Source organism: Falco rusticolus, chromosome 14 (assembly GCF_015220075.1).
Source record: "Falco rusticolus isolate bFalRus1 chromosome 14, bFalRus1.pri, whole genome shotgun sequence".
NCBI lineage: Eukaryota > Metazoa > Chordata > Aves > Falconiformes > Falconidae > Falco > Falco rusticolus.
In genome coordinates this window covers 15256-39333 of record NC_051200.1, presented here as the reverse complement: position 1 = coordinate 39333, position 24078 = coordinate 15256, and the positions used below count along the sequence as shown (strand labels likewise).

Here is a 24078-nt window from a genome sequence, read left to right as displayed (position 1 = left end):
TCACAGTGTGCCACAGGCAAACCTCAAGATGTTCCCTGCTTTGGAGTTTGTTCCTCTCTCTGTTGGTGGTGATTAGTTGGAAAGCAAGCCTATAGAAAAGCCTCTATCCTGTCCTTTCACCCACATTTTGGGCATGTAATGCACAAAGATGAAAGATTTGGAAGGGGCAAAATAACTAGTTAACAGTTATTAACTAATACACAGAATACACATGATACTGAGGCAAACGACTCAGGGGAAGGGTATGTGAGGGTGAGAATAAGTTAAACAACTAACAAATAAAAAAAATAATTTGCAGTTGCATTAGCTAGGACCCTTCTTCTAGGTGATTCATGTCTTTGCTGTGCCAAATTATACCGAATATACCAATAATCAATATCCTGGCTGCCAAAGTCTTCTAAAATTATTCTCAAAATTTTTTTGTTTTATGAGGCTTAGAAGTTCCTCTAGGAGGCCACACATCCATGGGTCCTCCTCTAGTACGAGTCAGGAATGGCCATTCCTCCTGGCACAAAATAATGAATTTTCATTTCAGCAAAGCCTGTGCCAGGGGTATCTTTTCCCAGTTCTCTAAAACCTCAGCAAGGGCTGCCCCCCTTCCAATGCTGGGTCTATTTTCCATTCTTATCAAATTGATTACCTTCCTCACCAGTCTGCGATTTTTAAAATTTAAATGCAAGAGCACTTTCAGGTCTGTGTCTGGAATTACCCATGTCCAAGTCTCATCAGGTGATTTCACCTAGTTGCCGGCAGCTTTGGTTTGGTATAATCACAACTTTGTTAAATTTGGTTTGCTTTAATCACAACTCAGAGCTGGGCTACCACCCCAGCGAGTGGCAGAGCAAAGGGATACAGCACGGCTTATATACACTTACCAAATCATTAGTCAGTGTCCGAAGTTTTTAGAAGTTTCCTTTGGTCGTGTCAGTTCTGCAAATCCCTCACCTGACCCTGTCCCAGCTGACTGATCTATTCGGTTCCAGTCTCTGCCTGGGTTCCAGGCTCCTCCTCGGATCGTGATCTCTGCCAGCTTTAACTCACACACTCCTTCAAGCACACTTAGTCTTTGAACAAGCAATTCCTAGTCACATCTACTAATTTTTCTAGAAATTGTGCACCTGTGTGCACAAATGGATGATCTGTTGTTTCTCTGTTCTCCCACTGATTAACTGGACTGGGTGTTAAACCAGGCTTGGATTAGGGCTATACTGGGGACGAGGCCTGGTTCTGCCACTTTAGCTGCTTCAGCACTTTAAATTTCCTAATTCAAAACACATTGTCTTTAACAAGCAATAACAGAACAATGGAGAACAATTAACAATGGTTTGGCCACTGCTGATGACAATTGCTGTTTCTAGTGTATATTGCTATATGCCATGTTTATGAAACCTGGATCTGCGGGAATAAAAATGTTCTGTTTCATGCCCACAGGTGAGCTCCCTGAGATGAGCATCCACATTTTAACAAGCCTTTAAATCAAAGGCTGTAAACGAGAGTCAGTCTGCACAGCCAGCTGGGAATCTTCTGTTGTTCCAGGCACATCTCTTTGTCCCGTTCAATACCTTGTCTGTGTGATTTGCCTTTTTGTCTGTCTTGTGCTCTCCTGCTAAAGACTTCATAGGCCTCAGTCTTCTGATACTGCTCCAGCTCCCGCATCTAATGCTCCTTATCTCTGTCTGCTCTCCAGGAGTTTCAGGGAGTTGCCTCCCCTTCAGGAGGAAGGGAAGAAAAACAACTTGCCAGATGAAGTGCTGATCCATTTCACCTGTGCAAACAGGAAAGGAGTGAAGAAACAATGAGAATGTACGTGAGATGCAAAGACACAGGATTTCTGGGTAATATTACTGTATTCTGGTGTGTGTCCGTCCCTTGTTTTTTTCAAATTCAAATCACTATTCTGTTCACTCTTTTTTGTTAGATCTAGAAGTAGCCTGCTGCTAAGCTACTCAACTGAACTGAGTATCACCTACGCAGGGACTTCAGAATTCCCTTTCTGTGCCAGGATTAAATGCTGCCAAGCAGGAATGCGTGAACAGATCAAGCTTTAACGTTCAGAGCTGTAACCGTGGGGTTCCAATATGCCCCACAGACAAAAATGCACTACCATTCTACAACCACACACTTTTCCCATCTGAGAGGCAAACAAAACATCATGGCTATTGGAAAAGAGTAGCATAAAGATAAAAGAGCCTAGGTGATATCAATTTAAGCTATCTACGTTTAGGTTAAAAGAAAACTTCAGGCTAGGAAGGAAAAAAAATATTTCACCCGTGCATAATAGAATGAGGTTAACTGGAGAATTCTTTAGGGGAACCGATGAACTGAAAACCATTTAAGGAATGGTCACAACACTTGCTAAAGGGATCCTTTCCAGGAAAAAAAAAAAAACTTGAGCAAGTTTTTTTACCCAATGAGTTTAAAATTCAATGGAAATAAGTATTCAATCAGAGTGAACATTAGTCACTGGGTATGCCTTTTATTTTCATTATGTCATCGCAACAATACATGCAATAGTTATAAATTTCATGCATTTGCAAACCTGTTTTGATGCTGCTGAGGACACAGTTAACATTCTGGATTGGGGTGCAGATTTAATGATGCTGGGTTTGCATTTCTTTTGGACACTGTATTCTTCCAGAAGACATTAATTCTCCTCTTCTGTCTCCAGCAATGTGCTGCTGCCAGAGTACAGTAATCGACTCAAAAACAGAAGAAGTTTTTCCTCAGCTTGTGTCTTGGATGGATTGTTTTGAATCAGTAAGAAGGAGTTCTACTGAGCTACCTGTAAGTAGATGTCCTAGGTTTTCTAGCACAGATCTATACAGTTCTATAAATATTTCTTTATATTTATATATATATATTTCTTACAAAACTTAATCAAGAAGAATGATTTTTAGGGTGTTTGCTCTATGACTATAGTAATGGTCTTTTTCTAGGGGAGACTCACCTAGAAAAAAGTTTGGTCAGCTCGACCAGTCCTTATTTCAGCCAATTCCAGTCAGCTCAGCGGTCCTTATGCTCACCACGCACAACAAGAAGTAGCAGGACTAAAAGGCTGGAACAGGGGAAGTGCCAGACTTTCCCTTCAACTGTTGTATTGGACAACTAGTTTGCTAGCTGCTGCAGCTCAGACACTTTTCCCCTGGGTTGTGGGACACTAACCCACACGCGGTAGTATACTATGACTCCACCACTTGCTTCAGGAGAACGACTTCATATTCGTTAGCTAACCAAAACCAAGCTTACTCAGCTTCAACAGGAATGTTGGGCTGTTGTATTAGGGATGGGGGCTCCCAAGCAGCAGTGGCCTTCAGTGCCACAGTCAAAAAGGGCAGGAGAAAACGCAGGGAAGGAAGTACTCGGCAGCCTTTCCCTGGCCTGCTATAGGCTAGACTCACCATTTTACTCCAAAAAGGACAGATGCCCTGGGGTTTTAAAAAGCAGCACACAGAATAGAGATTTGAACTCAATCTCCTTCTTCCTAGATTAAAAAAAAAAATATATCTGTCTCAGGCATGATAACAATATGTTAAGGGCAAGGCGTAGAGGGGCAGAATGTCTTACTCTCTTCCCCCCCTCTCCCAGCAGACAGCAACATCATTCTCACTACAGATGTGTTACCAAATCAACCGCTTTACCTATGACACACATCCTCAGTTATGGTTAACATGCTGTGCCTATGCACCATTTTATAGTATCTCTGTATAAGTTACATTCTGCAAGCTTAGTGAAAAGTGACAAAAGGAACCCTTGTTTTTTGCATCATCCCACTTTTTGTCCAGCCATTGTAAAAACTTTTAAGCATTTTGTCCTTGAAGTATTTTCAAAAGCTTAAATGTCCTGATAAATTCATGTGATGCCATCAAATTGCACTGTGACTTAACTACTGCTTTGCTGTAATTCATAATTCCAGGCTTCCCTTGAATTTGGAAGGGCTTTGCAACATTGCCATATAACCTCTGTATTTCACCCCAAGAGAAACAATTCTGACTGGGAGTGTTCATGTCTTTGTCACATAAATGCCAAGGTAAAAACCCTAAAATGTTCGGTAGCATCAGAAGTGCCCCACAAACTGACCCATTTTGTTGGGCAGTTCTTTCTATTGTGGCCAGGGTTTCCACAACAAAAACAAATGTTTGATGGTGGACGTGGATCCCAGGGGTCTTTCATGTAACTAGAAGTTTTTTGTAAAAGAAAAAAAAAAAAAAAAAGGAAAACATATGCATGTATCTATCTTCTTAAAACAAACATCTCTACAATGTTCCCATAACCTTCAAAGAACATACCTGACAGTTACTTGACTGGGTTGTATTCACAGCAAGACTGTATCATCGTAGCCTGTACTTTATCCTCTTTGGTAGCATTGTCTTCAGCCAGGTTGTCAGTCTGTTGATCAGGTAATTATTATTTGATGCTCATGTTAGGCTACAAATAGGCTTTGTTTCTACCTTGCATCAAGACTTGTGTAGCCAGTCGCATTTTCTTCCAAGCGGACTGAAGCTATGTTTAGAAAAAAGTACACCAGGCAGCATTTTGAAGCTGACCTTTAAGCTCCAGACTAGTTGAAGAAGCTAGCCACGGTACATTTAACTGAGATGCATGCAAGTAGCATTATTTATGTTTTGCAGCATCAAAAGGACACACAACCTAAGAGTTGTCGCAGATGCTTTTGCTTGCTGAAATTCAGCTTCAGACCCAGAAGCACTAAACGGAGTCAAGCTTTTGATAATTCCTCAGCAAGGGATTTAAGAATTTTCTGTTGGTTCTGGATTTTCTGTTGGTTTTTGTCTGCCCACAAACTCTGCTTCTGGCCAGGAAAAGGAGTCCTTAACAGCAGCTCTTGCCAAGTGCAACGGAACTGCAGGCCCAACACGTACTCAGAAGCTACTCTTTGTTGATCTTAAATGATTCCAAAGCCATCCTCAGCGCTCCTTTTCTAAGCAATCACCCTTTGACACCCAAAAGGAAACCTTTGGGATCAACGTGTCCCCAGGGAGGGCTTGACACAAACCCTCTGCTCAGACCTGCTGTCCTGTGATGCCTGCCAGCAGAGCTGGTGACGTGAGTGCTCCTTCCCTGTCTCCGTTGAGGATAATAAGGATAGCAAAGCCCTCCCGTTTGTCTTGTTGATGGGATTGGGGCTTACGCAGCTTGAAAGGCAGTGAGGGAGTGCTAACAGGCAGCCCTGCCAGCCAGCCTGAAGGGCAGGGGGGATGTGAAAAGCAGCTTGCGGCCGCCTGAGAACTAGCACAGGCATTTACGGAGGGAACGCATGGGAGCAGGGTGTTCTCTCGCTTTCACTCTCTGGGAACGTGCAATCCATTCCTTCCCTCAGAATCTCTCATCTCTAAGTGAGAGACAGTCAACGTTTTAACTAACGTTTTACAAAACGCCTCTTTGTAAATACCTACACCTACACATACACATTCTGTTAAAGTAGCAAAGAGTATGCTTCCCATAAAGAAGTACCTGAAATTTGAGAAATTTTGCAGACTCTTTGATGACCATCTGAATTGTGGACCTGATCACCTGATTGGTGGATCCCATTTTAAACTCTCTTTAAAGAAACGGAGATTTAGGAATAATACCACTATGGAAATAGGCAGCTAGGCATTTCACAGGAATTAGAAAAGACTGTGTCAGCTACAGGGGGTGGCTATCAGCTCCAATATTTTGAAGATTAGTGGCAAACTATTTCAAAAACTTGTTGACAGCTCTTTTCTAGAAATGTAATGCTTATTTTAAGAAATCATTTGTGCAGTGCATTGCAAAAGTTGGAAAAACCCCACCATTCTTCTTCCTTGTAAAAGAAAGAAAAAAAACGGTTTACAGTTCTCTTCCTCTTCATTGTACTCCTCATTCTCATCTTCACCACTGAGGTGTATAATCAGTGTAGAGCGTGTTGGTCTTAAAATAGTCTCTTGAATTCTGTGTGATTCTTTATGATGGGCTGGATGCAGAATCCCTTCCTGGAGACCCTGTTGCAATGCGGCAGCTACAGAAAAGAACGTTATATTTATTTTGTTAGGGGGAACTAGAACATGAAATCAAGGTTCAGACCAGCAGGCGCAGTTTTGAAATCATTATCATGCTGAAGGAATACGTAAATGGACCAGTTGTGCCTTTTAGGAAAACTCGTCTGCAGTGGCTGGCAAAAAAACTTCTTCCAGCTACAGAGAATCTGAAAAAAGATGGACACAACCTCCTCTCAATGGACAGGGGAGGCACTGCTGAATAAAGCCTTTAGACAGCGTAAAAAGCATGACTAACCCCTGATTTCTCATTTCTATATAAAAAATACAAATCTAAGGAGTTCTATAAAAATGAAAGAAGTGTTGTATTTTATTTGGTTTTAAGCTTTTTGTAAGCTTTCCCAACTTAAAGACTGTCCATTGCATGTTTAGTTAGAGCTCCCAAAACAGAAGCCACATTTCGTAGCTGTATCCTAAGCCCTCTGTACTGCTGGCTTGTGCCGAAGCAGCAAAGGTATGAAGAAAAAACCCAAAACACCATTGGTGAGGGGTGCGTGTGCTTGTTTGACACAACAGTTTTATTGTCCAAGGAGCTGCATTTTAAAGATGGATCTTCAATTTTTGAAAATCGCAGGCCAAGTTTACACTGCAGCACAGTGAAGGTGTCACAGAGGTACCTTGGTGCCAAGAACCCAGCTCAGCAGAGTTGTGAGCTTCTCCTTTGCCTCATTTAACCTGCTTCCTAATAGACTGAGTGCTGGCCAAGTTCTGTGGTTCCCAGTGCTCATCCCAGCTTGACCAGAGCCAGATCAGGAGCGTCTACCTTATGTGGCTACAATTTACGAAACTTCCTGCACAGCATTCTGTAACTGCTGTTATACTCGTAGCTGTATTGGTGTAAGGGTTATTTGTAGTGTGCAAGTAAAAATGCCTTGTCAGTTTGTGAAATCTGAAATGGACCTAAGGATAACCCAGTGATCTGGACGGTACCTCCATATGGACCACATGGCCCATGGACCGAGCTGCAGCATAGGGAAACTCCTGACGTCTGGTTCAAAGCAAGCCTCTTCCACCTGGTTTTGCTGCAGGTTACTATCTCTGTTACTATGTCCTGCTGGCTGTCTTCTCGTGGCCATTGTGCCTCCTCTGTTGACCGGTTCTCACTCAAGTACTCAAAATGTGCTGTTTCTCCCAGCTCCTTGTACCACGCCACTATCATTTTTCCCTTGCCAAGCCCATTCTCAGGTCATGCCTGATCTGTGCTTAGTTGAGGCTTCAGCTCATCTCCAACTCCTTCCTGTTCTACATCGTGCAGCCGCGTGCATCTCCTTCCCCCATTGCACAGAAGGTCCCTTTTGATATCTTCTGAAGCATCTGTCCTGCCACTGTGCTCAGGGGCAGAACTTTTCTCTTTCCCTTCTTTCAGTTTAGCCTAAGATGGTGAAATCCCCGCAGATAGTTTGTTCCCCTGTTTCCTTTATGTTGCATTTCTCTCCAAGCATCACAAGACTCCTCCCCTTCCTGCTCCAAGCCACCTCTCATTCTCTTTGGGTATGACCCTGCTCTCTGTCTTAGCGTCTGCCCGGGTCTCCCTCCATTATACAGTATTTCTTCCATCTTACGGTTTGTGTCTTTTAGCAGGTTTCCCCCTCTTCTCCTGACCTCTGATTTCCCTAGTTTGTTTGCTCACTTGTGCCCTCATATGTGCAGATGGGTCAGTTGCTTCTTTTTCGCAAACAAGCTACCTTGCCCCGATTTCTCCTGGGTGCCTGACCCTTCTTTCCTGTCTGGAGGATCCTCACTGGCATGTTTGGGCTGGGGTGAGGATGGCTGGCAGCAGCTGTGTTCAGAGGTGTCATTCAGTTCCACATCTTGATCCCTTGAGCTGCTGCCTGGTAGATCCCTGCGTGGCTCGTTTCAGCATGAACGGATGGTGCAAGCTGCTTCTTGTCCTGTTCAGTCCTTCTGTCACCAGGAGGTTTTTCAGGGAAAAGACAACCGAGGGAGATTTGGGATCATGTGTCACTTTCAGCTTCTTCCCACTCTCACCCGCTGCACCAAGAGCATTGCTGTGGCTCTATGCCTGCTTTACTTTCGTGTGTTTAGTATTTCTCTGAAGCGAGAACCTCTTTGACAGCATCTCTCTCTGCCTTTTGGCGTCAGTCCTACTTGGTTCGACCAAGTCCACTTGTTAGCACAGTAGAGCCTCTCTTCCTTCGTTGCTTTTTCCCTGATAGGACTTGAGCAGCAAAGCTGCCTTAATGCTTGAACACCCAGTGCTGCACGATTGGCTGCAACGTTCTCCCTCAAAAGCTCCTCCAGCCGACGGTGAATCTTGGATGCTCATGGATCTCTGGATTTCCTCATGTTTTCCACCCGTAATCATACTGAATACCAGCACCTTCCTGACAGAGGGAGGGGTTTATCACTTGATGGCACTGACGGCCCTGTTGGCAAACCTCTGCTCCCCTGCAGGGCACCCCAGCTGCCTTCTTGTTTGAGGCTTTCCCCCTTGAAGCCGCTGTGTGCCGGTTTATGAAAGTTATATGAAGCTATGGGGATGCCAGCATTGTAACAGACCATCATGAAGAAGCTTGGTCTTGCGGCTCACTACCGGGGTCTGGAGGCTCCTCTGGAAGGGGGAGAAGAAGAGTGGAGGACTCTTTTGAGGGGTGCATATGTGTGCAAAGACACCTGTGTGAAACTCTCAGGGTAGCTAGAGGTTTTTGGCAGTAACATTGTTTAATATGAGGATGAGCGTACCGTGGATTCTGTCCCAAGGCGCTACTGATGTCTTCTAGCCATCTTCCAGGCACAGGTGTAGCATTTTGGGTATTGCACCAAACCTGCCTGACAGCGAAGCTGCGGATGGCTCTTTTTCAAGCATGGTTGAATGCGAGCATCCCAGGGAGAGTTACTAATCCTCTGTTTTTCTTTTGTAGGCAGAGTGGCCCCGTGAGCCCCAGCAAGTCCCGGTTGGTGACGAGCAGCTGTCATGATCTCTACAGCACCTCTTTACAGTGGGGTGCACAACTGGAGCAGCACAGACCGGATTCGCATGTGTGGCCTCAACGAGGAGAGGTGAGGTGCGTGGGCGGTGTGGTAGGGGAAGGAGGAAGAGAGTGGAGAAAGTGCGTTAGGGATCGGGAAAGGCTATGGGAAGGGAGCTGGTGCTGGCTTAACCTGTTCTTCCTATGGTGTAAAATGGACTGAGGTGCGAAAGAGCTGCAGGGAGGGGATGGGTGTGTGGTTAAACAGTGGCATTCTGTGCTGGTCCCCACGTCCCGTGCTCCAACAAGGAGGGCGCACAAGCAGAGCATGCTGGAGTTCTCTGCAGAGGAGCTGCTGGCTGCGTGTAGCTGTAGTGCATCCATGATGTTGGTGGGTGATGAGGCTGAGCTTTCTGCATGTGCTGTTGGCTTCAGCAGACGTGTGCTCTTAACTGCCAGAGAGGGGAAGAGCTTGACCCGCTGCGAGCCAAGTAGCTAAGACCTGTCGGCGGTGACCCAGGAGGGTTAGTACAGACCAAATGATTAGAAGGGAGAGTTGTGACATGCCACCAAATAGGAGATTAGGGAGGATTAGTGACTGGGAGGCAGAATCGATCAAGATGAGTTCTTGGCCTGCCCCGTTGCTTTGCATCACCTTTTTATTCCACAGCTCTTGGGGGAGTTCTCAAAACTGATCAGTTTGTGGCTTCCTTGAGGCTACTACGTGTGTTCATTGCATTTGCCAGAGCCAGAAAAGTTTGACGGGCTTGAAGGCAGCACGCACCTGTCGTTCCTGACTGTGGGTGTTGAGGCTTTTGGCGGCGAGTCCTCCGAGGGCCGGTCAGAAGAGCGGCGGGACAGGGAAGAGTTCAGACTGTGGCTTGAGGCAGACATGCGGGCAGAGATCATCTTCAGCCCTCAGCAGCCGCTTGGCCTGCTGTGTGTCCCTCAGATAAGAGCTGGGGATGGCGTTGCCCTCCGCCTCTCCTAAACCACGTGGAGCTACTCCTAGTTGACAACAAACATCAAAGCTCGGGGTGCGAGTGAGACGGGCACACCGGGCCGGCTGCAGCCGAGCGCTGTCCCGTGGCTGCCCGCCCCGCTTGGGGCCAGGTGGGAGGCAGCTGGCACCGGCTGGCCGTGCCGTCCCCGTGCCCTGCAGCCGGGTGTGGCGGGCTCCCCACGCCGCGGCACGGGCCGGCCTGTGGAGGAGCCCCGGTCGGCGGCATTCGGGGCCGGAGGCGGGGCAGGCCGCAGCACCGGGGCCGGGGCTGCCCTCGGGGCCGTCCCGGCAGCTGACAGGGCCTGGGCCCGGCACGGGGCAGAGCCGGCCCCGCCGCCCTGGCAGGTAGCCGAGGGCGGGAGGAGGCGGTGCCGGTGGCGGGGAAGGGCCGGGTCCCGCTGTCCAGCTCCCGGCCGCTCGCCCGCCGTGCCGCGGGCAGCCAGCTGCGCTCGGGCGCCCCCTGGCGTCTCACCGGCGCGTCGCCCGGCTGTGTGTGGCGGGCCCCGGCCCCGGCCCCGGCCCCGCTCCGCCCGCGCTCCGCCCGGCCGGCCGCCGCAGGGCTCCTCGGGGACCGGGCTGCGCCGGCGGGCTGGCTCCGGGACCCCCGCTCCCCGCCCCGCAAAGGTCCCTCCCGGTCCGGCGGGGCCGGGTCTGCCCCAGCGCGGGGCTGGGCCCCGGGGCCTGGCCACGTCCGGGCCCCCTTGTGCGGCAGCCCGAGCCCCGCCGGCTGTGCTGAGGCGGCCTGGCCCCTGCCAGCCCGGCCCCCGCGCCACAGCCCGGCCCGGCCCCCCATCTCCCCTCGCTAGTGACAGGCCTCTCCGGCCTGCTGTGGCCGGTCTGGGCTGGAGGGGCCCTGCCAAACTGCTGCCGAGGGGGCAGGAGCCCCTCGAAGGGACCAGGCTGTCACGGGGGTTGTGAGGCAGCCCGGAGCGGGGTGCCTGTGCTGGGGCTGCGGGAGCCTGAGGAGAAAGCTGGCTCCTGTAGCTTGTGTCCATTACTTTGTGGTGAAAGCCTGGGGGTTAGGGGAGCAAATCCAGAAAAATCATGTCAGCAGCAGAAGCTGAGCTGGAGGTTGGTTCCTTCGAGAGCAGAGAATCCCTGTGGGGTAAATACTGCTGGGGCAGGAGTGTCCCAGGCCAGGGCATTGAAGACACAAGCGCTGTCTCCTGTGCAGGGTTCTCGCAGATGCCAAGAACAACTGTCTCCTCGGTGTGCTCCATTTCCACAGAGCTCACAGTCCGTACCCCAAATTCAGGCTTTCCGCTCAGAAACTGTCTTCCAAAGAGAAAGGGTCAGACGCGCAGGCCAGCAGGGCACTGCACACCGAGGCGGCTGCCCGCACCTGCTGCTTCTGTTACGGACGGCTTGAGCCCAGATAGCTTTGGCGCTGGGGGGAGATGTCCACCTGTGGCTGGCGGGGAGCAGCAGGGCTGGGCTGGGGAGTCCCAGGGCAGGGAGTGAGCGTGGCTGGGAGACAGAGGAATGGGGAGTGCGGAGGTGCCTGTGGAAGAAGAGAGGGGCAGGCTGGGGCTCGGGGGAGGATGGGACTGGAAACGTGTGGTGGGGCAGAACAGGAAGCGGAGGGGTTGGGAGTGGATGTGTGGAGCCGGACTGTGATGCAGCGCAGCCAGGGAGGGCTGGGCTGGCCCATGGTGACACCAGGGTGTGTGTGCCAAAATGGCCATGGGTAAGGAGGGTGCACAGAGCTGCTGTGCCACAGAGAAGGTCTTGTCAGGCCCGTAGGTGGTGTAGGGTAAGCATTTCTGTGTGAGGAGGTGCTATCCAGCGGGCAGAGCTCTGGGAGAGGGAGGCCACAGTGGACAGCAGTGTTCCTCATCCCCTCAGCCTGCAGTGGCCACATAACCTGTGTTGATGAGGAGCTAGCTACCTGGAGCAGGCATGCTGCTTCAGGCTGCCAGCTGATCTGCTGTCCCATGCGGGGACAGGGAGGGGTAGGATCCTGGGAAGGTGTCTTGGGCTTTCGTAATGCTGTGTCTTGTTCCTCGACTAGGAGAGCCCCCCTTTCTGATGAGGAGTCTAAAACGAGCAGCTCCCAGCACTTGGGGTCTCAAGAGTTTTGCGTCAGCAGCAGCCTTTCCGAGGTGAGCTCCTCGTGTGCACATCTGGGTTCAAGAAGGCGTTCCCTGGTGGAACAAGCTAAACAAAAGCATCTACCCTAATGGGTCCCGCAGGCTCCTTCTTGAAGGTGGTGCACTTAGGTGCAGTAAGGCAAAGCAGCGCTCTAGTTTGGCAAGAACTGTTTGCCATTTCTGCCTCTGTGTCCTGAGCGGGGCATAGAGAGAAGGTCCTGCCTGTTGTGCTAGGAGCCACTTTCACAGCTCTCAGGAACACCTTCTTCTCCCTTCTTGTTGCAGGTGGAGCTCACAGCAGTCAGCAGTGGTGGCAGCAGTGCCCAGGGGCTGGATGCTGATGGCAACACGGTGGAGGAAAAGCTGGGGCCCAAACTGGAAGAGCAGCCACCTGATCCCAACCCAAACCCTGAGCGTGTGGGAAAGACTGTGAAAGATGATGCCCTGGGCCCTCTGGTGAGCCAGGGGGATGGCAGAGGGCAGGAGCCTCCAGTCCCCAGAGCTGCTGAGCAGGAGAGCGGTGGTGCTGATGCTGCCTGGACACTTGCAGAGCCTCACAGTGACAAGCAGGCTGATGCTCCTCCAGCCTGCTCCGTGGCTCCAGAGAGCGAGCCTGCTGGGAAGGAGAAAACCACCCCAAGCACTGGAGCACAGGGGCCAGGCACGCTGGCAGAAGGGACGTTGTCTGTGGTTGTCTCCAGCTGCAACACCTCTGCCTCCACTCCTGCTACTTTTACTTTGAACAGAGTGTGCTTTCCCACATCTCAGGCCCCTGCTATGCAAAAACTACCCCTGACCTTTCAGGCTGGGGCAGTTCTGAGCCCGAGCCAGTCACTGGTGTACATCCCACCACCCAGCTGCGGGCAGCCACTCAGTGTGGCTACGCTGCCAGCCACCTTGGGGGTCTCCTCCACCCTCACCCTCCCTGTCCTGCCTTCCTACATACACGAGCGTTGCCTGCCAGGCATTATCGCTTCCCCAGAGTTGCGCTCCTACCCCTACCCCTTCTCTGTCACCAGACCCTTGGCTTCAGACGCCAAAGTGGTGTCTGTGGAGGTGAATCAGTTTAGCTGCCCCTCGCCCTCGGGTGGAAGCAGTGCCCAGGCTGCTGCTGAGGGCGCTCCCTCATGCACCGCTGGCCCTTCCCTCTCATCCAGCCAGGCTGCGCTGGCAGCATCGTGCGGGAGTGCTGCTCCGTCTTCTGGCACTGGTGCGCACGCCAGAGCCCCGGCAGCTCCCGAGCCGCAAGTACCGGGGGCTGCCACTTCACTCTCTCCTCTGAAGTCCCCTCCACAGCTCGAGCGTGAGATGGTCTCCTCTCCAGAGTGCAGCGAGATGCCTCTCGATCTCTCCTCCAAGTCCAATCGTCAGAAACTGCCTCCACCCAGTCAATGCAAAACACCTCCTATGCCCATCCTCACACCCGTGCACACCAGTGGCAAAGCTCTCCTCACCACAGTCCTGTCCAGGTCCCAGCGTGCAGCCCAGACTACGGGCAGCAGCGTCACCTCGTGTCTTGGCACCACCCCTCCCTTAGTCATCTTCCCTGAATTCCTGCGCAATGGCGAGCAGGGTTCCTGGGTGAAGAACACCACGCTCATCAGCACCATTCCAGGCACCTATGTCGGCGTCGCCAACCCGGTGCCTGCCTCGCTGCTGCTCAGCAAGGACCCTGGCATGAGCTTCAGCAGAGATCCGCGCCACCTTCCCAAGCAGGAGCCTATTTCCATCATTGACCAGGGAGAGCCTCGCAGTGCTGGGGTTCCCTGTGGGAAGAAGTCCAACCAGGTCAGCACAGAAGGACAGCAGGATCCCGCCAGGAGACTTCATGGTAGAGTTGCTCCAGGAGCTCCTTTGTGTCAGTCCAAGGACATGTCCACCTGGAATCCTGGCCAGGGAAGTGTGTACCCACGATGCCCTGTGAATGGAAAACCTTCCAATCCTCAGCTTCTGCCTCTTGGCTGGTCTCCTTATCATCAAACCCCCCTGCTTTCGATCGGCATCTCTACAGCAGGGCAGCTGCCCCCAAACCAGAACAGCTCCTGTAAGCCAGCTGGTGCAGGTGAGCTCCCAACATTCCCGAGCGTGCAGCCCACAGAGTCCAGCACAGCTGCCCAGAGCCTGCCAGAGGGGCTGCCCAGGCTCCCACCCGAGGAACGGGAAGCTGTAGCCAAGAGCAAGAGCTGCCGGGCCTTGCCCAAGCTCTATGAGGAGCCAGCCAATCCAGTCCCACTGGTTGCTGGTCCATCTCTTCAGACCAGTGCTGTGGATGTGAAAGGGGGGAAGGGGAAGCTGGACATTCCACAGAAGAGTCAAGAGTGTGATCGGCCAGAGGCTGACTCCAGTAAGGAGGGTAATGTACAGACTGAGGCTCCTCAGGGGAGCTGTAGCCGCAAACAGTTGGACGCAAAGCCTAAAACCCAAGTGTTAGCAGCATATTTGTCGCATGATCTGCCTGCAGCTGGGCAGCAGAGCCTGCGAATGATTTCAGAGGTGCCCACAGAGAGTCAGCGCAAGGAGCTAGGCTGCGAAGGCTCCCAGGAGCCACCAGCAGTAGAGCCCCTCCAGTGCGTGCGTCAGGTGGATCTGTGCAGGGTCAAGAAGGAGCGAGTGGACTGTGACATGTCATTTACCTCTGGGACTTGTCTAAGAGCTGGGACTGCTCCCCAGGCCTTTGGTGAGGTCAAACTCAAAGGAGCAGGCCAAATCAAGCAAGAGGGCAGCGTGCACTGCAAGTCCAAGCGGCAGCATGGTGGGGACGCCAGGCAGGCCCACAAGAGACTGAAGTGTCAAACCCAGGATGGTGAGGAGCCCCCAGGCAAATCGGGGAGCCGGAGTGCGCAGGGCCGGAAGGTAGGTGGTATAGGCTGGGCCTCTTGGGTTATGGCAAAGGTTAGCAGGCGAGGTTGCAGGCGAGGAGGGAGCTCTTCACAGAGGAGGGCACAGCTGAGTGCACAGGGCTTTCCGCCCATGCTCTTTGGCATTACCTGGCAGTGGATTAATGTACCCGTGTCTGCAGGTTATCTAGAGCAAAAATGGATCTGGGGTGTCAAAAGTGCTGGAGGGCACCAGCATGATGAGTAGGGGACAGCATTTTGTCCCTTCTCTTTTGCTACTCCAGCTCAGTCATTTGGCAGCTCAGGCTTCAGTCCATGTCCTCCATTCACAGTGGCGAAAACACCATGACGATCTGCATGACCTTGGCAAGCGAGAAGGCCGAAGCGGCCTGGGATCAGGGCAAGATCACAACAGTCTCAGGGTAAAGCGTAAGCGCAGGAGGCCAGCAAAGACGGAGTTCCCATCGCCAGCACACCGTGGGGACAGCCACGAGGAAGGTACCCTTGTGAATGGCAATGTATTATTGCGGGGTCAGGCTGCAGCGGTTCCTGTCACCCTAATGCCCATGTGGCCAAACTGTTGCTACTCTGAAGCTGAACAGCCTCTGGAGCTAGTGGCTTCCTGTAGTGGGTTGGGATCCAAAACAGAGCTGCGATGTGATGCTGAACAGCCCTTCCCAGGCCAGCAGACTTGCGTGGACAGATCTGTAGCATGTTTTCTCAAGGCGCAGTTTTCCCCACAGGTTACCTTGAGAAGAAGCCCAAGAACAACTTTCGGGATTTCATTCCGGTGGTGCTGAGCAGTCGGACACGCAGTCAGTCGGGTGAGTTGGTGCTAGGAGACCCAGCTGGGAGTCCTGGGTGGACTGTGAGCCTTTCCCTTTTTACGTGGCCTTGTCCCTGCCTTCTGTCCTGCCTTGCAGGGGTTTTCTTGTAGATACTCTTGGCTTTTTTGTCAGCTAGAGATCTCACTTTGTTGCAGGAAGCATCGCTGGCTCTTCTGCTGGTGTGACAGGAGAGTGTGATGTGAGCGGTCAGGAGATTTTACCATTGTTGGAGGAGGATCAGGAAGAAGAGGAGGAGGAAGGGGAGGAGGAGACATCCTTGAAACGTCGCAGGCTGCGAAAATCCCACAGGACATCACACTGTCACAGTCGCAGGGCCTAGGGACAGGTCTCTGTCTGAGAGGAGCAGCTGTTACACGAGGAGGAATCGGGAGCTGCCCTGGAGAGTGGAATCACCCAGGCAGCTGTGGGAGCCCAACGAGGAGGAGGAAGATGACAGCCACATCAAAAGGAAGAAAAGGAGACGACAGAAAAGTCGGAAATACCAGACGGGGGAATATTTGACCGAGAGAGAGGAGGAGCGAGTGGGCTACCCCCACAGGAGGCGAAAATCCAAAGCAGGTACAATCTGGGAAGGGGGGTTCCAGTATCAAGCTGTGGCCCAGCACGGGGTGTTGTTGTTTTATTGCTTTTTTTTATTACATGTGGGATTTTGGTGGGGATTTTGTTAGTTTTTTTTTGGTAATGATGAAACTCCGTCATTATTAATGGTTTGATGTCCACAGCGTGGTCTGCTTCAATTGATCAGCTCTTCTTTCAAAAATATTGCAGTAAATTTTGGAGTAGGAAACAGCAGCTTGTGTGCCTAATTAGATACTGATCTTACTCTCAGATTAAGAGAGAGGGCATGGGAAAATGAGAATAGGATGAGGTAGCACAGTGAAATATTTCTGGACAAGAATGGGCCCCTGGGAGTAGTCAGCATTCCTGGCTGAAGTGGAGGGACATGGAGCCATCACAATTCAGCTGGGCTTCTTTACATTTTGTCTTGCTTTATTAAGGCAACTTGCAAGCTTGCACCAAGGAGCACAAGGATGAGAGGATTAACAAAGCTAGAGTGTCTGCAAGTGATGGAAAAATCCCCCACCATGGTTTGTATTTGCAGCTTTGCTAGGAGGAGGATGCTGTGCCACCTGCCTGCATCCCACTCACTGCTCTACCTCTGCTCTTGTGTTTTCTTACATAACTGCCCAGACCATGTGGTCAAAACCGAATCTGTGATCTGTGTTTCCCTGAGGTTTAGCAGTCTCCATGGTCCCTTCTCTCAGCCCGTGTGGGGCAAGTTTGAGGCTGTTGGGAGTAAGGCTGGGATTCATCCAGCAGCGTACTGGTGTCTCGGTGTGTGTGCTGACAGCTGGCTGGTAGCTTGTAGCTGTGTCCGAGCATCCCACAGGTAACTTCTGCCAGGGCTGCAGAAGAGCATGTCTGAGCCGTGGTGTTGGGGGAAGTGCTTCTGCCAGCCCTCCATATGCTTGGGCCCTTCTTTTGGAGGTGATGTGGGTACAGAGCTGTTGCCTTCTGCCACAGGACTCCGATCGCCAGTCTTCAGGAGAGGCTGAGATGCTGCTGAGGCGCTGTGAGAAGTAGTAGAGGTGGCTGCTGTCCTCCCACCAGCTGATCTCCCAAGCTATGTTTCTTCTCTGGCACAGTTTTACTCTATTGCTGCATTGTCTGGGTGCTTCTGTGAGACCAGGAGTAAGGTTTCTGATGGGCTTCCTGGCATCTTTTCAGTTAGTTCAAGGGTGCTCTCAGACTGTCTGCTGCTGCTGCTGGTTCCAAACAGAGCCTGAGGAGGAAGTCTGAGTGCAGCAGCATTCAGGAGGGTTTTCTCCAGGAGCTTTACCACACATCTTAAGAGTGTCTGTCTTCTGTCCAGATTTTAGAGGTGCAGAAAAGATCACCAGAAGACACTGAGACAGGTTTATGCAGGTAGGAAGGGCATTCACCATTAATTTTTGCTGTTATTGTGAAACAAGGGTAGCAAAATGCCTAGGCCAAATACAGATTAGAATCTTCTTAGCTAGAAATGCAGCTAAGGAGAGTGTAGGAGTTGGGTCCTCAGGGACTGCTTGCTTGGCCCTCAGATAGGTGAGCTTCTGTATTTTGGATTCAGAAGTTGTGACCTAGAACCATGGCTGGCTTTAGAGATGAGGACTTGGGCGTCACTGTGGCACTGTAAGCTGGCTGGCAGCCAGAGGAGGGACAGGGGCCCAGCTCACGTGTTTGGAGAAAGCAGACCACTGTGTCCTGTGCTAGCTAAAAAATCTGTGTCACCACTGGGTGATCCACTGACAGATGCCTGGCTCACAGGGACTGAATCGTCTCCAGGAGAGGGATCAACACAAGCAATCTTGGTTGCTAATATCACCTCATCATCAAGCGCACCTAAGAAACAAGCAAGGCCCCTAGGCTTTGGGACGAGCACTTAGATAAAGGGCACTTTTTTATTCCTTTGATGGTGAAGATAATGCTTGAATCCACTGGCTGTGTCTCCTCTCTGGCTGATACTGCCTTGCTTTCAGGAAGACCGCTTTGCTCAATCAGCTGGACTGGCTGTTCCTCACCTAGGAGTGCACACCCTGGAGTGTCAGTGCTGCTCAGCTATAGTTGAGGTGCATACATTGGTGAAAGCATTAAGCCAGTGGTGTTCCTCTGTCTCCTTTGGCTATTGCAGAGAGTGAAAATAGATGCAGATCCCTGCCAGAACCACATCTTGGACCTCTGGGCTAGAGGAACCCACTGTCCACCTCCTTTCTGTGCTTGGAGGAGCGATGGAGTTGCTGTGTTTTCCTTCTGCTGTGTGTGCAGGGGCTGCTGGAGCACGCCACTTGCAAGCACACACCGTCCCGTTCACTATGTGTTGTCTGATGTGTCAGCATTTTACCCCTTTCTCTTCACATACCAGTCAAGAGACTTGGCTCTTCCTTGCCATGTTCTCGACTCTTCTTAGGTTCATGCCATTTCCTACCTGACTCCTCCACAGCCCAAGGGTGCTGTTCATTGCTGGGAAGGTGTTCCCTGACATGGATAGGCAACCTGCCAAGTGAGGAGTATTTAACCTACACTGATGGGCTACTTTAAAAGCTTTGCTGTAGAATACAGAGCCACTGCACGCTGGCAGAAGGAATCAGATACCGGAGAAGGAGCATCTCAAGTCCTTGTATATTGCCCTGGGTTAGTTGTGAAAGTGTTGCAGTGCTGTAAAAGAGGAGGACAGTGTTACAGACAGCCCAGCAGAAATCTCCGTCCAGTGATTACTTCCAAAACAGCAAGCAGGCTAGTGATTGCTGCGTGCTGCATTCTTTGCTAAAATTTTGCTTAGTTGTAGCCTGAGAGTTGTGCTTAAGCTTGAAAACAAATGCCGTGTTTTGTGTGGTGGAAGTCAGAACTTCTGCCCCAGACCACATCTCATGGGTGCGCTCCACTTTGTTCAGAGCAAGGAGATGTCTCCTGTTCCTTGCCTAAGTACAATCCTGCATGCTGCATTGTGTTGGGGTCTGTCTAGCCTGCAGTTTTCTTCTGACCACGGCAAGCACAGAGGCTGTGCAGGGCCAGGACTTGAGCACGGTTGCTTCCTGGACTTCGGCTGCCTAGGCTTCCCCAGTATGCAGAACAGCTAAACTAGGGTTGTCCGTGCTCAGGCCTTCTACAGCTCATTGATGGGTCTGTTGTCCATGGATTTGCCTAAGTCCTATTTTGTCCTGCAGATAACATCTGCCTCCATCACCTCCAGTGGCAATGAAGCCCTGAAGTTCTCTCTGTGCTGTGCAAAGTCCTTTCTTCTGTCTGTTTTTTTAACTGACCCCTTACTCATTTCATGGAGTGCTCCTTAGTCTTGTGCTGCAGGATTGGGTGAACAGGATTCCTCCACGCAGCTGATCCACCTTGGAATGATTCTTTCAGATTTTGGTCACATCCTCCTCTTCCTTCTCCTCTCCAGCTTGAGGAATCCCAGTCTTTCTTGTAGGGCAGCTTTTCCACTCCTCCGTTGTTTTGGTTGCCTTTCTCCACTTCCACTCTCTTCTTCCTGAGATGTGGAGACAGAACAGCACAGCAGTACTTGAGATGTGCTTGCTTTGAGATTTATTTGTGGTTCTACCTTTGGTAGGTATTTTGGCCAAACCCATTTCTTTGTGCAGGATCTGTGGCCCATGCTTCCTAGCAGTAGCAAAACATAAATGGAAGTTATATTGCGGTGCTTGACATGGAGAATCTAGAGTCTCGGCGTACCTTGGAAGCTGAAGATGCTGCTACTGGAGTGCTGCAAAACCTGCCTTGGCACTGAAGGCAGCAGTGTCCCTAACAGACGTAAAGTTTTGTTCCTGGAGTTTATCCTTTCGATTCCTTGAAGTGATCCACTGGGGCATCCCCTAGCTCTTCACCTAGAAATGAAGCAAAGTCTTTGTTCCCAAACGAAGTGCCCAAAGCTGCGGGGAGAGCCAGGCTTGAGAGACACTGCAGAGCTGTGTATAGATGCCTCCTCTGTCCTTTGGTCTGTGCAGGGCTCTTCCTTTGTAACCTTTTTTATTCCAGCACTGATCGTCTGCACAGAGGGAGGTGTATGGCATCATACAAGTCTGGGTGGTTATTTGTTCACAGGGCTTTGCTTTCTTATTCCATACTTTGTTTTCCTGCTGCTGTCGTGCCCTTGCTACGGGATGTTGCTATTTCAGGGAAATAGCTTGGCCTTTTTGGACCAGGACCACTTGTGTCTTGTGTCCATGCTGAGTCCATCCCTGGTGGGGAGAATCTGTGCACTCACTCTCTTCTACTTACTGCAGTGCCTCCGCCATGGATCTGCAGCCATCAAAGATTGGCAGTTTGTTTTGCCTGGGGGCAGAGGTCTGGGTTGCTGGCCTTCCGTGCCATACCTAGAGAAGCTTCTCATTCCCGTTTCTCCTTTAGACTTTAGGTACCGGAAGCGGAAGGAGTCTGCGAAGGGTAAAGGCACAGAGCTACGATTGAGGAGCAGGCTTTCCCCACCCCCTCGAAAATCTCAAGGACGCCCAGACTTTCGGAATGGCTTCTTCCTGGAGCCCTCCAACAGTTCTCCTGTCCAAGAAGAGCTGGAGAAACCATCAGGAAAACGCAAATGTAAAACCAAACACCTGGCAGGGATCTGTGATGAGGGGAAGGTATGGCTTGGACAGATGAGGGGAACACGTGTGGGGAGAAGAGAGAGAAGGGGACTCCTGTTAGTAAGACACGGCCACATGTGCCAAGGAGTTGTATTCCATTATTTTTCAGGGGAAGGGCTGCTGGAACCAGCCCAAAATGCGCTCTCTGAAGAAGCCCCAAGACTTGTGGACGCTTTGTAAGTCCCGTCGGGTCTCAGGGAGTTCCCCTGAATTGCCCATGGCCCAGAACATTCCTCCTGGAGCTCGGCGGCTGATTGTGAACAAAAATGCAGGGGAGACCCTTCTGCAGCGAGCAGCTCGATTGGGCTATAAGGTGAGTTTTGGTGCCCTTTTCTGCTCTGTGTCTTGGGCTGCCTTGTCTGGGTTTGTGTGTAACCAGGCCTGCAATGCTTTTGTCCATGTAGGACGTAGTGCTGTATTGCCTGCAGAAAAAGAGCAGTGATGTGAACCATCGTGACAATGCTGGCTACACAGCTCTGCATGAAGCCTGTGCGCGAGGCTGGATCGACATCCTCCACATTCTGCTAGAGCACGGTGCCAACGTGAACTGCAGTGCACAGGATGGCACAAGGCAAGCCAGTGAGAGGGGAACATCTGGGGAAGCACTGAGAAGCGTAGGGGCAGGGAGCAGGGCGTGTTTTTCAGGATGAGCTGTTGGTCATTGCTAGATTTGTTTTAACTCAAAACAGAGCGTTTGCTTTGCGGACCCATCCAGTCTCTTCTTTTTCTGCTAATGCTTCTGTCCTTGCAGGCCTGTCCATGATGCAGTAGCAAATGACAACCTGGAAACCATGTGGCTTCTACTCTCCTATGGTGCTGATCCCACTCTGGCCACTTACTCTGGGCAGACAGCTGTGAAGCTTGCCACCAGTGAAGTGATGAAGCGCTTCCTCTGTGGTAGGTGCCAAGCCTGGGAGCAGCAGTGCTTCCATCCGTCCTGTCTGGCAGCATACGGGACCAAATCTAGGTATCAGATGTTTTAGAAGTACTTGAGCAGCAGGTGACTGAATAATTTTAGTTCTGTCCTGTCATGTGTATGTTGTTTTACCACCCAAACCTTGATTATAGAATTGTATATGGTTTTCCAAATAAGATGCAAGTCACTTTTCAGTCTTTAACGTGCAAGGAGGTGGCAGTGACCTCTCGTGGTCACACAACTGAAGACAGTACTGTGTATGAGGCTTGGAGACTGTTCCACAGTTCCCAGTTACACTGCACTGCATAACCTGAGTGAGCATATTTTTGCTGCCAAGTGGTGATGCCTTCTACTTGAAAACAGCTCTGCCCAAATGCTGCCTGCCTGCTGTTGTTAGAAAGGACCATTTTGGCTCCCTATGGCCGGGAATGAAGCGTACCCGCTTTCTGTGCTGTTTGTGTAGAAGCAAGATGAGTGTTGCGGCTTCTACATCCCAGCAAGGAAGAGACAGCTAGAGTAGCAGTGGTTCCCAGAAAGATACAAGGCAGAAAGTCTCCCGTGTTGAAAAAAACTTGTTTGCCACTGTCTGTCTGAGCTCCTCCAGGCTTAACTATACATGCAGGTGTCGGAGATGTAATTTTGAACTCAAATCCACCCTAAGAACCTTTCTTTCCAAGCCACTTAGTGTTGTCCATTTTCTCTTTTCAACTTCCGTTTCATGTTCTCAGGCACAGGGTCGCGTTGTCCTCTCCTGAGGTACCTTCTTGCAAGTCAGGTTTCAGCTTTCCCCATAATGCCTAACTGCAAAGTGGGGAAAAGCAGCAGAGGTGAACTGGCTCACCCCAGATCAATGGATATGCATGCCAGGGTCATGCTTTGACCAGTAGCTAAATGTTAATCCTCTCCATTTTTTCTCTTTAGATTACCTTTTGGATCTCCAGGGGCGCACTGATGGGGATCCTCGAACAGCGTGGGACTTCTACAGCAGCTCTGTACTAGGTGAGCTCATTCTATGCCCTTTCATGTACTGTACATATATACATTACTGAAGGGGCTAAAACTTTGAAGCCTCGTCTTGTTTGATCCTATATTGCTTTACATGGGCAGTGGGGTGGCGGGGTGGGGAAAAGCTAATACCCAAAGTCCAGAGCAGAGAGAAGTAATGCTAGGTAATGACACATCACTCACTCAGGTCTGTCCGTGTCCTTCCCAGCTCATGTCTTAGAGATCTTGCTGTCATGTTGCATGCTGGTAGTTGCTCCTGAAAAGGACATTTTCTTTGGGAAGCTGCACGTGTAGATCCCTCCAAATAGGCTGAACACGGTGTGCAAGGCTAGAATCCACATGCTGCTGTGCCTCCTGAGGGTCTTTGGGTATCGATCCAGGAGCATGTTATTCTTGTAGCAGTTCTTGCTACTCCCCAGCTAACCAGTCATCAAGATAAACCCAAGGAAGGCAGAGGACATACTTATTCCTTCGAGGTGTAGAAGTCTTGAACTTCCAGGTTCCCAGAGCTGCCCATCCCTCTCCTCCGCTTTGGAGGGGAGGCACTCATCCAGGTGAGGTCCTCTTCTTACAGTGCTGGGCATTTCCCAGTGAAGGCATGATTTGTACCTTTTACTGTCACTTTCTGAAATTGTGGTTACCATCTTAGAAGTTTTCTTGAAATGATACAGGCACAAGGTCCACAAATTGTTCCCTGTGTTGCTCCGTTCCCCAGGGGTCCATGAGTGAAGATGTTCTGGATCTAGCTGGGGGACTGGGCAGACTGCAGTGTCCCTCCCAACCACTTCTGAGACAGGAGATCAGCACTGTCAAGCCCTTCATAAAGACTTGGGTTACGTATGCTGGCAAGCTAGAAGGCTGTTGATTTTAGTTGCTCACATAGTCATTCCCGACATCCTCCTAGAAATGAAAAAAATCAGATACATATGGAAGGGTACTCTTGGTAGAGGACTTATCCTTGGAGGACCGTGGTGTCTCTTCATTTCAGAGTAAAAGAAATTCTTTACTCCTAAGAACACTTTATTTGTACTCCTAAGAACACTTTATTTGTAGGCTTTTGCACCTCAGGCGCACCAAGAAGACTGTTCAAACCACAACCTCCTTCCTCTGAATTTCTCACTCCTGAAACTATCGCAGTCCTTTAAGAAGAAGCCTCTTTACCACAAGAAAAATAGTTATTCTTTGACTTGAATATTTTAAAAGTAAAGATATTACCTCTTTTGATTTGTCACTGTTTCCCACTTGGATTCCTCTTGATAAACAAGGGAGGAAAATTGTGTGT

The 24078-nt window shown here is 50.5% G+C and overlaps 1 pseudogene; it reads left to right on the top strand.

Annotated features, from left to right (window-relative positions):
- LOC119157547 overlaps nucleotides 1-24078 on the top strand; it is a 31435-nt pseudogene that overhangs the window by 853 nt on the left and 6504 nt on the right.